Genomic DNA, 13689 nt, shown 5'->3' on the forward strand with positions numbered 1-13689 from the left:
CTATCATGCTTCGTAGCCTTCGTAGATAGTTTGCTGAAAAAATATTTGTGCGATAAAACAGTAATGAATAATATGTGTTAGATAAACCAGAGACATATATACACATGTGTATATATGTCTCTGGATAAACATATTTGTTTATTGCCACATATTGTATACCAATAATAGATGAAATTTGTTCCAGTTTTTCGTGTACATGTATGTCCCTTTAACAAGGCTTTAATCTTGACCATTGACCTCAGTAAACCTTCGTTTCTTGATTAGCAACCTTAAAGATTGTCTATAAAAGGTTTAATGAGGTTTACTTTTTCTGTAATGTGATTATAAGGTAATAAATCACAAACCTGACCTCTGCTTGGCAGGGTCATTGGCAGTCACACCAGACTTGAAATTAATGGGAGTCAACCTCTTGCTTTCATCTTAAATCGACTAGAAAATTTGACGAAAAGGGAAGGGTCAATTTACACTTTATTTTTTTCACACTAGAACCATTTTCGAAGGATTTCAATCTTTAATAAAAGTATCAACATTACAGTTCAACAGAATTAGTTCTGAACTTGTTGCCATATTTAAAATGCTTAAAATGGTTAACCAGATGCTCCGCAGGGCGCAGCTTTATACAACCGCAGAGGTTGAACCCTGAACGGTTGGGGCAAGTATGGACACAACATTCAAGCTGGATTCAGCTCTAAATTTGGATTGTGATTAAAAAGTTGAAACAGCATAGGTTTCTGACACAGAATGAATGTGGTCTAATGAACTTAAAATATTTTTTTTGCCTTTGAGCAATTCACTAAACTCCAATTGAAAATTTCTTGCTATTGCACAATATTGTGCAATTAGATATTTCTTGCTATTGCGCAATACTGTGCAATTGAAAATATTTGCTATTGCACAATACTGTGCAATTGAAGATTTCTTGCTATTGTGCAATACTGTGCAATTGAAAATTTCTTGATATTGCACAATTATTCAATACTGTGCAATTGAAGATTTCTTGCTATTGCTGAATACTGTGCAATTGAAAATTTCTTGCTATTGCACAATACTTAATATAATAATTTTGGATCCTGATTTGAACAAACTTGAAAACTGGGCCCATAATCAAAAATCTAAGTACATGTTGAGATTCAGCACATCAAAAAAGCCCAAGAATTCAATTTTTGTTAAAATCAAACTTAGTTTAATTATGGACCCTTTGGACTTTAATGTAGACCAATTTGAAAACGGGACCAAATATTAAGAATCTACATACACAGTTAGATTTGGCATATCAAAGAACCCCAATTATTCAATTTTTGATGAAATCAAACAAAGTTTAATTTTGGACCCTTTGGGCCCCTTATTTCTAAACTGTTGGCACCAAAACTCCCAAAATCAAACCCAATCTTCCTTTTATGGTCATAAACCTTGTGTTTAAATTTCATAGATTTCTATTTACTTATACTAAAGTTATGGTGCGAAAACCAAGAATAATGCTTATTGGGCCCCTTTTTGGCCCCTAATTCCTAAACTGTTGGTACCTCAACTCCTAAAATCAATCCCAACCTTCCTTTTGTGGTCATAAACCTTGTGTTTAAATTTCATTGATTTCTATTTACTTATACTAAAGTTATTATGCGAAAACCAAGAATAATGCTTATTTGGGCCCTTTTTTGGCCCCTAATTCCTAAACAATTGGAACCAAAACTCCCAAAATCAATCCCAACCTTCCTTTTGTGGTCATAAACCTTGTGTCAAAATTTCATAGATTTCTATATACTTAAACTAAAGTTATAGTGCGAAAACCAAGAAAATGCTTATTTGGGCCCTTTTTGGCCCCTAATTCCTAAAATGTTGGGACCAAAACTCCCAAAATCAATCCCAACCTTCCTTTTGTGGTCATAAACCTTGTGTTAAAATTTCATAGATTTCTATTCCCTTTTCTAAAGTTAGAGTGCGAAAACTAAAAGTATTTGGATGACGACGATGATGACGACGACGCCAACGTGATACCAATATACAACCAAAAAATTTTCAATTTTTGCGGTTGTATAAAAAGTCAAAAAAAAAATAATTAAAATACAGAACTCCAAGGAAAATTCAAAATGGATAGTCTGTAAAAGATTGGAATGGTGAAAGATTATGGGCAAAGAAATTACAGCATTTTCAAACAAAATTGAAATTCTTTCCGTCTTTAAGATACAAACAAATTCATTTTGGTTAAGGATATATATATTGTATTTTAGATTAAAACAAGAATGTGTCCCCAGTACACGGATGCCCCATCCGCACTATCATTTTCTATGTTCAGTGGACCATGAAAATGGGGTTAAATCTCTAATTTGGAATTAAAATTAAAAAGATCATATCATACAGAACATATATACTAAGTTTCAAGTTGATTAGACTTCAACTTCATCAAAAACTACCTCGACCAAAAACTTTAACCTGAAGCGGGACAGACGGACGAACAGACGAACGGACGAACGGACGAACGAACGAACAGACGGACGGACGGACGCACAGACCAGAAAACATAATGCCCCTAAATGGGGCATAAAAACAGGTACAAGTTGCAGTAGTTATAATTATAACTTCCTTTCACAGCAATATAAAGGGCTGATTAGCTTTTTGATTTCATAGCTCATATATAAAATTATTGATAAGTCTTTGAAGCATATCATTTTGCTAGGGTTCATCAACTTTTGAATGTTGTGGTCCTGAGTAAAACAAGTTCAGAGGAAATTTGCCATAATCCATTCCTCTTTTCTGTTAACTATTTAGCTTGTATTGCCTGGACAGGTTTTTTGAGACACAAGAGTGCATGTGCTGAAATGTCTCGCCTTCCTTACTTATCATTGATTATATGTTGATAGTCCCTAATAAAAAGCTTTACTACAAGTATCATATAAACTTAACATTATCCAAAAAAATGAGGCCAAGGTCAGATAAATAAAACCAGAAAAATACATGTACACCTTACAATTATTCCATACACAAAAATAGTTGACCTATTGCTAATAGTATCTAAGAAACAAACTTAAAATTGAAATTTAAAATTTACTAATAAACCATAACTAGAGGCTCTCAAGAGCCTGTGTCGCTCACCTTGGTCTATGTGCATATTAAACAATGGACACAGATAAATTCATGACATAATTGTGTTTTGGTGATGGTGATGTGTTTGTAAATCTTACTTTACTGAACATTCTATCTCAATCTATAATGAACTTGGCCCAGTAATTACAGTGGAAAATATTTTCTAAAAATTTACAAAAATTTATGAAAAATGCTAAAAATTAACTATCAAGGGCAATAACTCCTTAAGGGGTCAATTGACTATTTTGGTCATGAAAACTTATTTGTAGATCTTGTTTTGCTGAACATTATTGCTGTTTACAGTTTATCTCTATCTATAATAATATTCAAGATAATAACAAAACACGGCAAAATTTCCTTAAAATTACCAACTCAGGGCAGTAACCTAACAACAGGTTATCCGATCCATGTGAAAATATCAGGGCAAATAGATCTTGACCTGATAGACAATTTAACCCATGTCAGATTTTCTCTAAATGCTTCGGCTTTTGAGTTATAAGCCAAAAACTGCATTTTACCCCTATGTTCTATTTTTAGCCATGGCAGCCATTTTGGTTGGATGGCTGGGTCATCTGACACATTTTTTTCAATAAGATACCCCAAAGATGATTGTGGCCAAGTTTGGATTAATTTGGCCCAGTAGTTTCAGAAGAGAAGATTTTTGTAAAAGATTTCTAAGATTTACGAAAAATGGTTAAAATTGACTATACAGGTCAATAACTCCTATAGGGGTCAACTGACCATTTTGGTCATGTTGACTTATTTGTAAATCTAACTTTGCTGAACATTATTGCTGTTTACAGTTTATCTCTATCTATAATAATATTCAAGATAATAACCAAAAACAGCAAAAATTCCCTAAAATTACCAATTCAGGGGCAGCAACCCAACAACGGGTTGTCGGATTCATCTGAAAATTTAAGGGCAGAAAGATCTTGACCTGATAAACAATTTTACCCCGTCAGATTTGCTCTAAATGCTTTGGTTTTTGAGTTATAAGCCAAAAACTGCATTTTACCCCTATGTTCTATTTTTAGCCATGGTGGCCATCTTGGTTGGTTGGGCTGGTCACGCCACACATTTTTTAAACCAGATACCCCAATGATGATTGTGGCCAAGTTTGGTTTAATTTGGCCCAGAAGTTTCAGAGAAGATTTTTGTAAAAGATTACTAAGATTTACGAAAAAATGGTTAAAATTTGACTATAAAGGGCAATAACTCCTAAAGGGGTCAACTGACCATTTCGTTCGTGTTGACATATTTGTAAATCTTACTTTGCTGAACATTATTGCTGTATACAGTTTATCTCTATCTATAATAATATTCAAGATAATAACCAAAAACAGCAAAATTTCCTTGAAAATACCAATTCAGGGGCAGCAACCCAACAACAGGTTGTCTGATTCATCTGAAAATTTCAGGACAGATAGATCTTGACCTGATTAACACTTTTAACCATGTCAGATTTGCTCTAAATGCTTTGGTTTTTGAGTTATAAGCCAAAAACTGCATTTTACCCCTATGTTCTATTTTTAGCCATGGCAGCCATCTTGGTTGGTTGGCCGGATCACGCCACACATTTTTAAAACTAGATACCCCAAAGATGATTGTGGCCAAGCTTGGATTAATTTGGCCCATTAGTTTCAGAGGAGAAGATTTTTGTAAAAGATTTCTAAGATTTACGAAAAACGGTTAAAAATTGACTATAAAGGTCAATAACTCCTAAAGGGGTCAACTGACCATTTTGGTCATTTGACTTATTTGTAAATCTAACTTTGCTGAACATTATTGCTGTTTACAGTTTATCTCTATCTATAATAATATTTAAGATAATAACCAAAAACAGCAAAAAATCCCTAAAATTACCAATTCAGGGGCAGCAACCCAACAACGGGTTGTCGGATTCATCTGAAAATTTGAGGGCAGAAAGATCTTGACCTGATAAACAATTTTACCCCTGTCAGATTTGCTCTAAATGCTTTGGTTTTTGAGTTATAAGCCAAAAACTGCATTTTACCCCTATGTTCTATTTTTAGCCATGGCGGCCATCTTGGTTGGTTGGCCGGGTCACGCCACACATTTTTTAAACTAGATACCCCAATGATGATTGTGGCCAAGTTTGGTTTAATTTGACCCAGTAGTTTCAGAGGAGAAGATTTTTGTAAAAGTTAACGACGACGGACGACGGACGCCAAGTGATGGGAAAAGTGAGGACAGGGCCAGGAGAACCGTGCCAGACAGACATGCTCACCTAAAAATCATTCCATACAAACAATATAGTAGACCTTTTGCTTTATAGTAACTGAGGTATGGACTTGAGTATGACAAATTCACCTTGTTCACCAATCCATGAAATGAGGTCAAGTGAAAACTGTCTGACAGGCATGAGGACCTTGCCATGTACACAAATACCAAATATATTTATCCTTTAACTTCTACTAAGAAATCTAAAAGTCTTAAAATATTTTTCAAGTAGTCACTGAACCATGAACAAGAGGTCAAGTACAATGGACATATGACAGACGGAAACTTCAGAATATAAGGCATATATATAAAAAGTATTGAGAATCCAGGTCTTCTACCTCCAGAAATATTAAGATTTCAAGAAGTTATTTAACAGTCAACTTAACATGGCAGCTACTGCCAGCGGATCGCTATCCATATGTCCAGATTTCTGCAACAGAAGATGCAGGCTCAATAAAACAAGAGGCTCTCAAGAGCCTGAATCGCTCACCTGGTAAACAATGCCTTATTGAACATATTGAACCATGCCAGGCAAACATGTACAGCTAACAATTCTTCAATATTACAAATATATATGACTTACTGTTTATAAATAAAGAAAATGAGACCAAAACACAAACACTTAAAACTTAGCAATGGACTGTGAAAATGAGGTCAAGTTCAAATAAAACCTGCGTAACCGACATATAGATCATAAAATATTTTCATACACCAAATATAGTTGACCTAATGCATAAAGTATTAAAAAAAAGACCAAAACTAAAAAAGTTAACTTTGACCACTGAATTATGAAAATGAGGTCAAGGTTAGATGACACCTGTCAGCTAGACATGTACACCTTACAATCATTCTATACACCAATTTTAGTAGACCTATTGCATATAGTATAAGAAAAACAGACCAAAACACAAAAACTTAACTATAACCACTGAACCATGAAAATGAGGTCAAGGTGAGATGACACCTGCCAGTTGGACATGTACACTTTACAGTTCTTCTATACACCAAATCTACTAGACTTATTGCTTATAGTATCTGAGATATGGACTTGACCATGAAAATTTAACGTTGTTCACTGATCCATGAAATGAGGTCGAGGTCAAGTGAAAACTGTCCGACAGGCATGAGGACCTTGCAAGGAACGCACGTACCAAATATAGTTATTCAATTCTGCCGCCGGATCACTATCCCTATATCAAGCTAACTGCAACAAAAGTTGCAGGCTCGACAAAAATGATCAAGACAATTTTTTTAACTAATCATTTATTAAGAGAAAAAACTTGCATACATGTACTTACTATACATCTTTTTCTAAAATAAAATTTTACCCTGCTAGGTAGAGAATAGGTAGGTAGATTATGTTGGACATTGTTAAACTTTGAACCCCTTAACTAAGAAACATTGACTATGAAGATTACCTCAGTACCATAGTATTAGTGTGTTAAAATATGGCCACAATAAAAAATCCTCAATTCTCATCCCCTCCCATATTGATTTTTCGAGTCTCAAAAAAAAAAATTTGATTCGTCTGAAAATTTCAGGGCTGATAGATCTTGACCTAATGAACATTTTTACCGCATGTCAGATTTGCTCTAAATGCTTTCGTTTTTGAGATATAAGCCAAAAACTGCATTTGACCCCTATGTTCTATTTAAAGTAAGGGCGGCCATGTTTTTTGACGGATCAAAAATCGAAGCACACACTTTGTGCAGGATAATCTAAGGAACTATCATGTTATATATCAGTATGTATGGTCAGATTATGTTTCTGTTTGTAAGAGAGAGTTGTTCCCCTTTTCCAGTATCTTGTATTTATGTTTGTGGCGTCAATCTTTGTCTGATTAAAATGTAGAAATGGAAGCTGATGTGTTTTTATGTGTCCGTATGTAATCGCCTCCATCCATGCTACCAGAGCTATTCCCCTAGTCTGTAATATGGTGGGGACCCGAAACGATCGTGAATAATGATTTATACATATTTTGGATTTTAATTTTTCATTGGTGATTTTGGATATTTTTACTTAAAAAGTTGACCTATTGTTCCTGATGTATCCTGTTATTCCGCCATGATGCTGATAACTTTTTATTGATTTTAAAAATTAAGCCGAACTTTTAAATTATTTTAGTACCAACATTTAAATTGCATTTTTTGAAGAGAAGAACAGACCATGTCTCGTCTCGTGTACGTACTGTCTTTGTGAATTATTTATGAATGTGTACATGTATTCCATTTTTAACCAAAACGCACGCGAGCTTTATCGCGTTGCATCAACATTATTTGATTTACGTAACATTTGGATCCGGTTTATATATTTATGCTATTTTCATTTGACATTATTCAATTTTCATCGGTGATAACTGTATCGCCATGCATAGTCTAAAGTTCCGATTTCATCAGAAGAGCCATTTTACATAACAACTGTTGACCCAGATGTATCCGTTGAACCTTCTACACGTGTGATGTGTATTGCGTAATATGTTGACTGTATTGCTGTTGTGTTCATTCTGCCGTAACCTTTATTTGACTCCGTCTTTTAAAAACGTAATTATATTTACTGTGTTTTGGTGATAACTGTATCGCCATGGTTTTGCAGATTTCCGAGAAGACCTATTTTAAAGAAAAGATGATGAATTTATTCTGTACGAGAACATTCTATTGTTAACCATGTTGATTTTATGAAACCAGATACTTTTCATGCTAATTTTGATCTACGTTATTTGTTTACTTTGAAATTAAGCTAATGTGAATGTGTTTATCATTTTAATAGCGGTGTGATATTTATCATAAATAAAACCTTATTAAATTTAAGAGTTTAAGGTCTCTGATGATACTATCAAATTTGTATTCAGCTATTTATAATGATATTGGTTTGTCTAGTAGGAAATGCCATTAATATGTGTGTATCACTGTAATTGTTGTGTGGAAGTAATGCGTGCATAGGAGGAGTCCGAGATGCCAGACTTTCGGGTTTGCAGCGTTGATACGTTTGTTTTAAAATGGTTACTAGAGTGTCGAGAGATTAACTTTATTCATGTGAACTTTTAATTTTGGAAATTATTATTAATTGTATTTTTTTTACACATAAACATATTGACCATTGTAAAAATTTAGTAAATTTTTGTTTTGGGGGCGGGATGTTCTATATCAGTATGTATGGTCAGATTATGTTTCTGTTTGTAAGAGAGAGTTGTTCCCCTTTTGCCAGTATCTTGTATTTATGTTTGTGGCGTCAATCTTTGTCTGATTAAAATGTAGAAATGGAAGCTGATGTGTTTTTATGTGTTCGTATGTAATCGCCTCCATCCATGCTACCAGAGCTATTCCCCTAGTCTGTAATAATCATGCTAAGTTTCATCCAAATCCATTCAGTAGTTTCAGAGGAGAAGATTTTTTAAAGTTAGCAAATATGATGAACAAATTGTGAAAAATTGTCATTAAAGGACATTTACCCCTTAAGGGGTCAATTGACAATTTTGGTCATATTAACCTATTTGTAGATCTTACTTTGCTGATCATTTTTGCTAATTACAGTTTATCTTTATCTATAATGATATTCAAGATAATGACCAAAAACTGCAAAATTTCCTTAAAATTACCAATTAAGTGGCAGAACCCAACAATGGTTTGTTTGATTCGTCTGAAAATTTCAGGGCTGATAGATCTTGACCTAATGACATTTTTACCCCATGTCAGATTTCCTCTAAATGCTTTCGTTTTTGAGATATAAGCCAAAAACTGCATTTGACCCCTATGTTCTATTTAAAGTAAGGGCGGCCATGTTTTTTGATGGATCAAAAATCGAAGCACACACTTTGTGCAGGATAATCTAAGGAACTATCATGCTAAGTTTCATCCAAATCCATTCAGTAGTTTCAGAGGAGAAGATTTTTTAAAGTTAGCAAATATGATGAACAAATTGTGAAAAATTGTCATTAAAGGACATTTACCCCTTAAGGGGTCAATTGACAATTTTGGTCATATTAACCTATTTGTAGATCTTACTTTGCTGATCATTTTTGCTGTTTACAGTTTATCTTCATCTATAATAATATTCAAGATAATGACCAAAAACTGCAAAATTTCCTTAAAATTACCAATTAAGTGGCAGCAACCCAACAATGGTTTGTTTGATTCATCTGAAAATTTCTGGGCTGATAGATCTTGACCTAATGAACGTTTTTACCCCGTGTTAGATTTGCTCTAAATGCTTCCGTTTTTGAGATATAAGCCAAAAACTGCATTTGACCCCTATGTTCTATTTTAAGTAACGGCGGCGATGTTTTTTGACGGATCAAAAATCGAAGCACACACTTTGTGCAGGATAATCTAAGGAACAATCATTTTAAGTTTCATTCAAATCCATTCAGTAGTTTCAGAGGAGAAGATGTTTGAAAAATTGTTAACGACGACGACGACGACGACGACGACAACGACGACGACGACGACGGACGCCAAGTGATGAGAAAAGCTCACATGGCCTTTTAGGCCAGGTAAGCTAAAAAATAGACATGTCACACAGAAAATGGTATCATACTTTTTTTTACTACTTCCTGGTTTGTTCTGTTGCAGTTGTGCATAAAGTCTAAAATGTATCACAGGCATTTCTCTATTGTATACATGTATATTGCAAATGCATACTAAACATAACCAACTAATCTGAAGTTGTGTTTATATCAAATTACTTATCATAAATTTTTCATGTAAATAAAAGGTAGACAATGCAATACAGATATAAATAAGATGAAATGGCAATAAAAAGTTGAAATCGACATAAGAATATATGAAATCAACTAGACAGGTATGCTCAATTGTCACCATATAGTACACAAATGTACTACCATACACATGTATAGAGTTTTTGAGAACCAATAATTTTGCAGTTTAAAAAATCTTATAATACTGTGGACTCATTATTAGTTGTTGGATAAAAATTTTCGTGGATTTCGTGGATTTCGTAGATTTCGTGGATACCTTGGAAACATACAACTTCCAATGACCAACAATTGACAATTTTTCTTTGGGAAGCTATGCAGTTTTTAGTAAAATCGGGAAATTAAATATCCACAGAAACACAAGTTTTCAACAATCCACTAAAAAATGTTACCATGGAAAATAAATTCATACACAGTATGTCTTTTATTAATCTACTACTTTGATCTGTAACTTTTCATAAGATGACTATATATCACAAAATAAGGAATAATACATTGTTAAATTAATCATTAAAAAGACTCAAACATGGTCTGAAACTTTTTATACCATGTTTTTTCTACCAGTGGTTAACCAGATGCTCCGCAGGGCGCAGCTTTATACGACCGCAGAGGTTGAACCCTGAACGGTTGGGGCAAGTGTGGACACAACATTCAAGCTGGATACAGCTCTAAATTTGGATTGTGATTAAATAGTTGACACAGCATAGGTTTCTGACACAGAATGAATGTGGTCTAATGAACTTAAAATTTTTTTTGCCTTTGAGCAATTCACTATGCTGTTGAATATTAATCCTCTCAAAAAAATGTTTGAAGACATTTTCTTTTTATTTATGAAATCTGAAATGAGAAGAATTTAACCCCCCCCCTTTTTTTTCACATCCCCCTTTCCCTTTTTCCAAAACTGATCTCAATTCAAATTTCTAATGGAGTTTGCAACAATAACTACTCATTTAAATACATCATAAAATATTAAAATATAACAAAAGGTGCTTGTTATCACTGAATGGTAAAGATTGTTTTAATTTATCAGTTGGTAGTAAAAGTTAATATACATTGTATATTGTATAAAACAATGATTTAAGTTGACTCAACTACTATTCTGGACAAAGAAAGATAACTCCAATCAATTGAAAATTTCTTGCTAATGCTTAATATTGTGCAATTAGATATTTCTGGCTATTGCGCAATACTGTGCAATTGAAAATATTTGCTATTGCACAATACTGTGCAATTGAAGATTTCTTGCTATTGCCCAATACTGAGCAATTGAAAATTTCTTGCTATTGCACAATACTGTGCAAGTGAAGATTTCTTGCTATTGCTGAATACTGTGCAATTGAAAATTTCTTGCTATTGCACAATACTTAATATAATAATTTTGGATCCTGATTTGAACCAACTTGAAAACTGGGCCCATAAACAAAAATCTAAGTACATGTTTAGATTCAGCATATCAAAAAAGCCCAAGAATTCAATTTTTGTTAAAATCAAATTTAGTTTAATTTTGGACCCTTTGGACTTTAATGTAGACCAATTTGAAAACGGGACCAAAAATTAAGAATCTCCATACACAGTTAGATTTGGCATATCAAAGAACCCCAATTATTCAATTTTTGATGAAATCAAACAAAGTTTAATTTTGGACCCCGATTTGGACCAACTTGAAAACTGGGCCAATAATCAAAAATCTAAGTACATTTTTAGATTCAACATATTAAAGAACCCCAAGGATTCAATTTTTGTTAAAATCAAACTAAGTTTAATTTTGGACCCTTTGGACCTTAATGTAGACCAATTTGAAAACGGGCCCAAAAATTAAGAATCTACATACACAGTTAGATTTAGCATATCAAAGAACCCCAATTATTCAATTTTTGATGAAATCAAACAAAGTTCAATTTTGGCCCCTAATTCCTAAAATGTTGGGACCAAAACTCCCAAAATCAATCCCAACCTTCCTTTTGTGGTCATAAACCTTCTGTCAAAATTTCATCGATTTCTATTCACTTTTACTTAAGTTAGAGTGCGAAAACTAAAAGTATTCGGACGACGACGACGCCAACGTGATAGCAATATACGACGAAAAATTTAAATTTTTGCGGTCGTATAAAAAGTATGGGGGGAAAACCTTATGCTCATTGTTGAAGGCTGTACAGTGACCTATAGTTGTTAATTTCTGTGCCATTTGGTCTCTTGTAGAGAGTTGTTGACAATTATACAACATCCTTTTCATATTATGGACAAACTGACCAAAGAAAAAAGAGTAAAGTACTATTTATAATTAATTAAGCTATGCAAATGAAGAATTGATAATAAGATATTTAAATCTAATGACACTTGTATTTTTTTTATTACAGAATTATTCAAATTATGACACATAATTTAAAATAAATGGCAGTGTATCAAGAATCACAACATTTAAAACATTTTAAATGATATAAAAATAACACATACATGAAGTGGTCATTTTAATGTATCATAATGCAAACTGGTCAATTTACCATGATTTTTTACATACATTTACTATACATCCATTCATCATTCAATTCAATTAATTTTTCATACTATGATTTATGCAACTGTATTCTGATTATTTGTTAACTCCAAATTAATGCTTTGTAATATCAGAAATTACAGAATTAATGGGAAGAAGGATATGACAGTAACTCTATCCGTTTCTTTTTTCTACAAACTCATTTTCCAGTCGTTCCTCCAAATTTATTGATGAACATTTTAGTCAGCACTAACATTAGAAAATCATTTGAACTGTTTCTTTTAGGTCAAACTTATAAATAAAACTTATTTAGAACAATTTTATGATACTTCAATTCTTGTATTCATTAAACAGTAAGAGAAATTTCTCATATCTTATGCCCCAGTGGAGAATCATACTATTGTTTTTTTTCTACATCTTTTACAACCTAGTTTTGGTTCAACCTTTCAACTATTAGTCAATTTAGTCTATGATATTCAGATTCAAAAGAACCTTCTCCTCTCTTTATCAGGCTAATATTTCACATCACTTTCCTTGGGACCTTGAACTTTTTAACTCAAAGGAATAATCCAATTCAACAAATGGGAGATAACTCAAAAAGAAATTTAAATGCAGAGATAAACAATTATAGTTATCTCCCATCCTTTAAAAGCTTTTAATGGGTAAAGACATTGGTCAGATTTTCCCATAGTATCAGTATCCTGTTCATGATTGAAATGTTAAATGAGTTAATTCAATAGACACCTCTAATCTGGCCATGAATATGTAGTGATTTGCAGAGTTAACATCCAACCAAACCTTGTAGAAACATACTAAGTATTGAACACTTTTGGCATTGAAGGGAAATAAAACACATTGCTCATTTGTTTTTAAAGAAATTTACCCAACTGGATGTGAAACAGTAAATTTATCAAAATAAAAACATTTGATAATTTAATTTGGTACTTCTTACATGTTTTTATCAATTTTTTCACCTGATTGTTTTTGATAAACACTTAAATCTGAATAAAAAGTTCCAAATATGAATACATGTACCTTAAAAAAAGCTATTATTTTAGCGACCTGATGTTTACCAGTACATAATAGCATTTGTGATGTGATTGCAGATATCATTTCCAAAATACATAACAAAATCTTCCTGTAGAAACATACATATCCT

The sequence above is a fragment of the Mytilus galloprovincialis genome, chromosome 2 (assembly GCF_965363235.1).
Source record: "Mytilus galloprovincialis chromosome 2, xbMytGall1.hap1.1, whole genome shotgun sequence".
Taxonomy (NCBI): domain Eukaryota; kingdom Metazoa; phylum Mollusca; class Bivalvia; order Mytilida; family Mytilidae; genus Mytilus; species Mytilus galloprovincialis.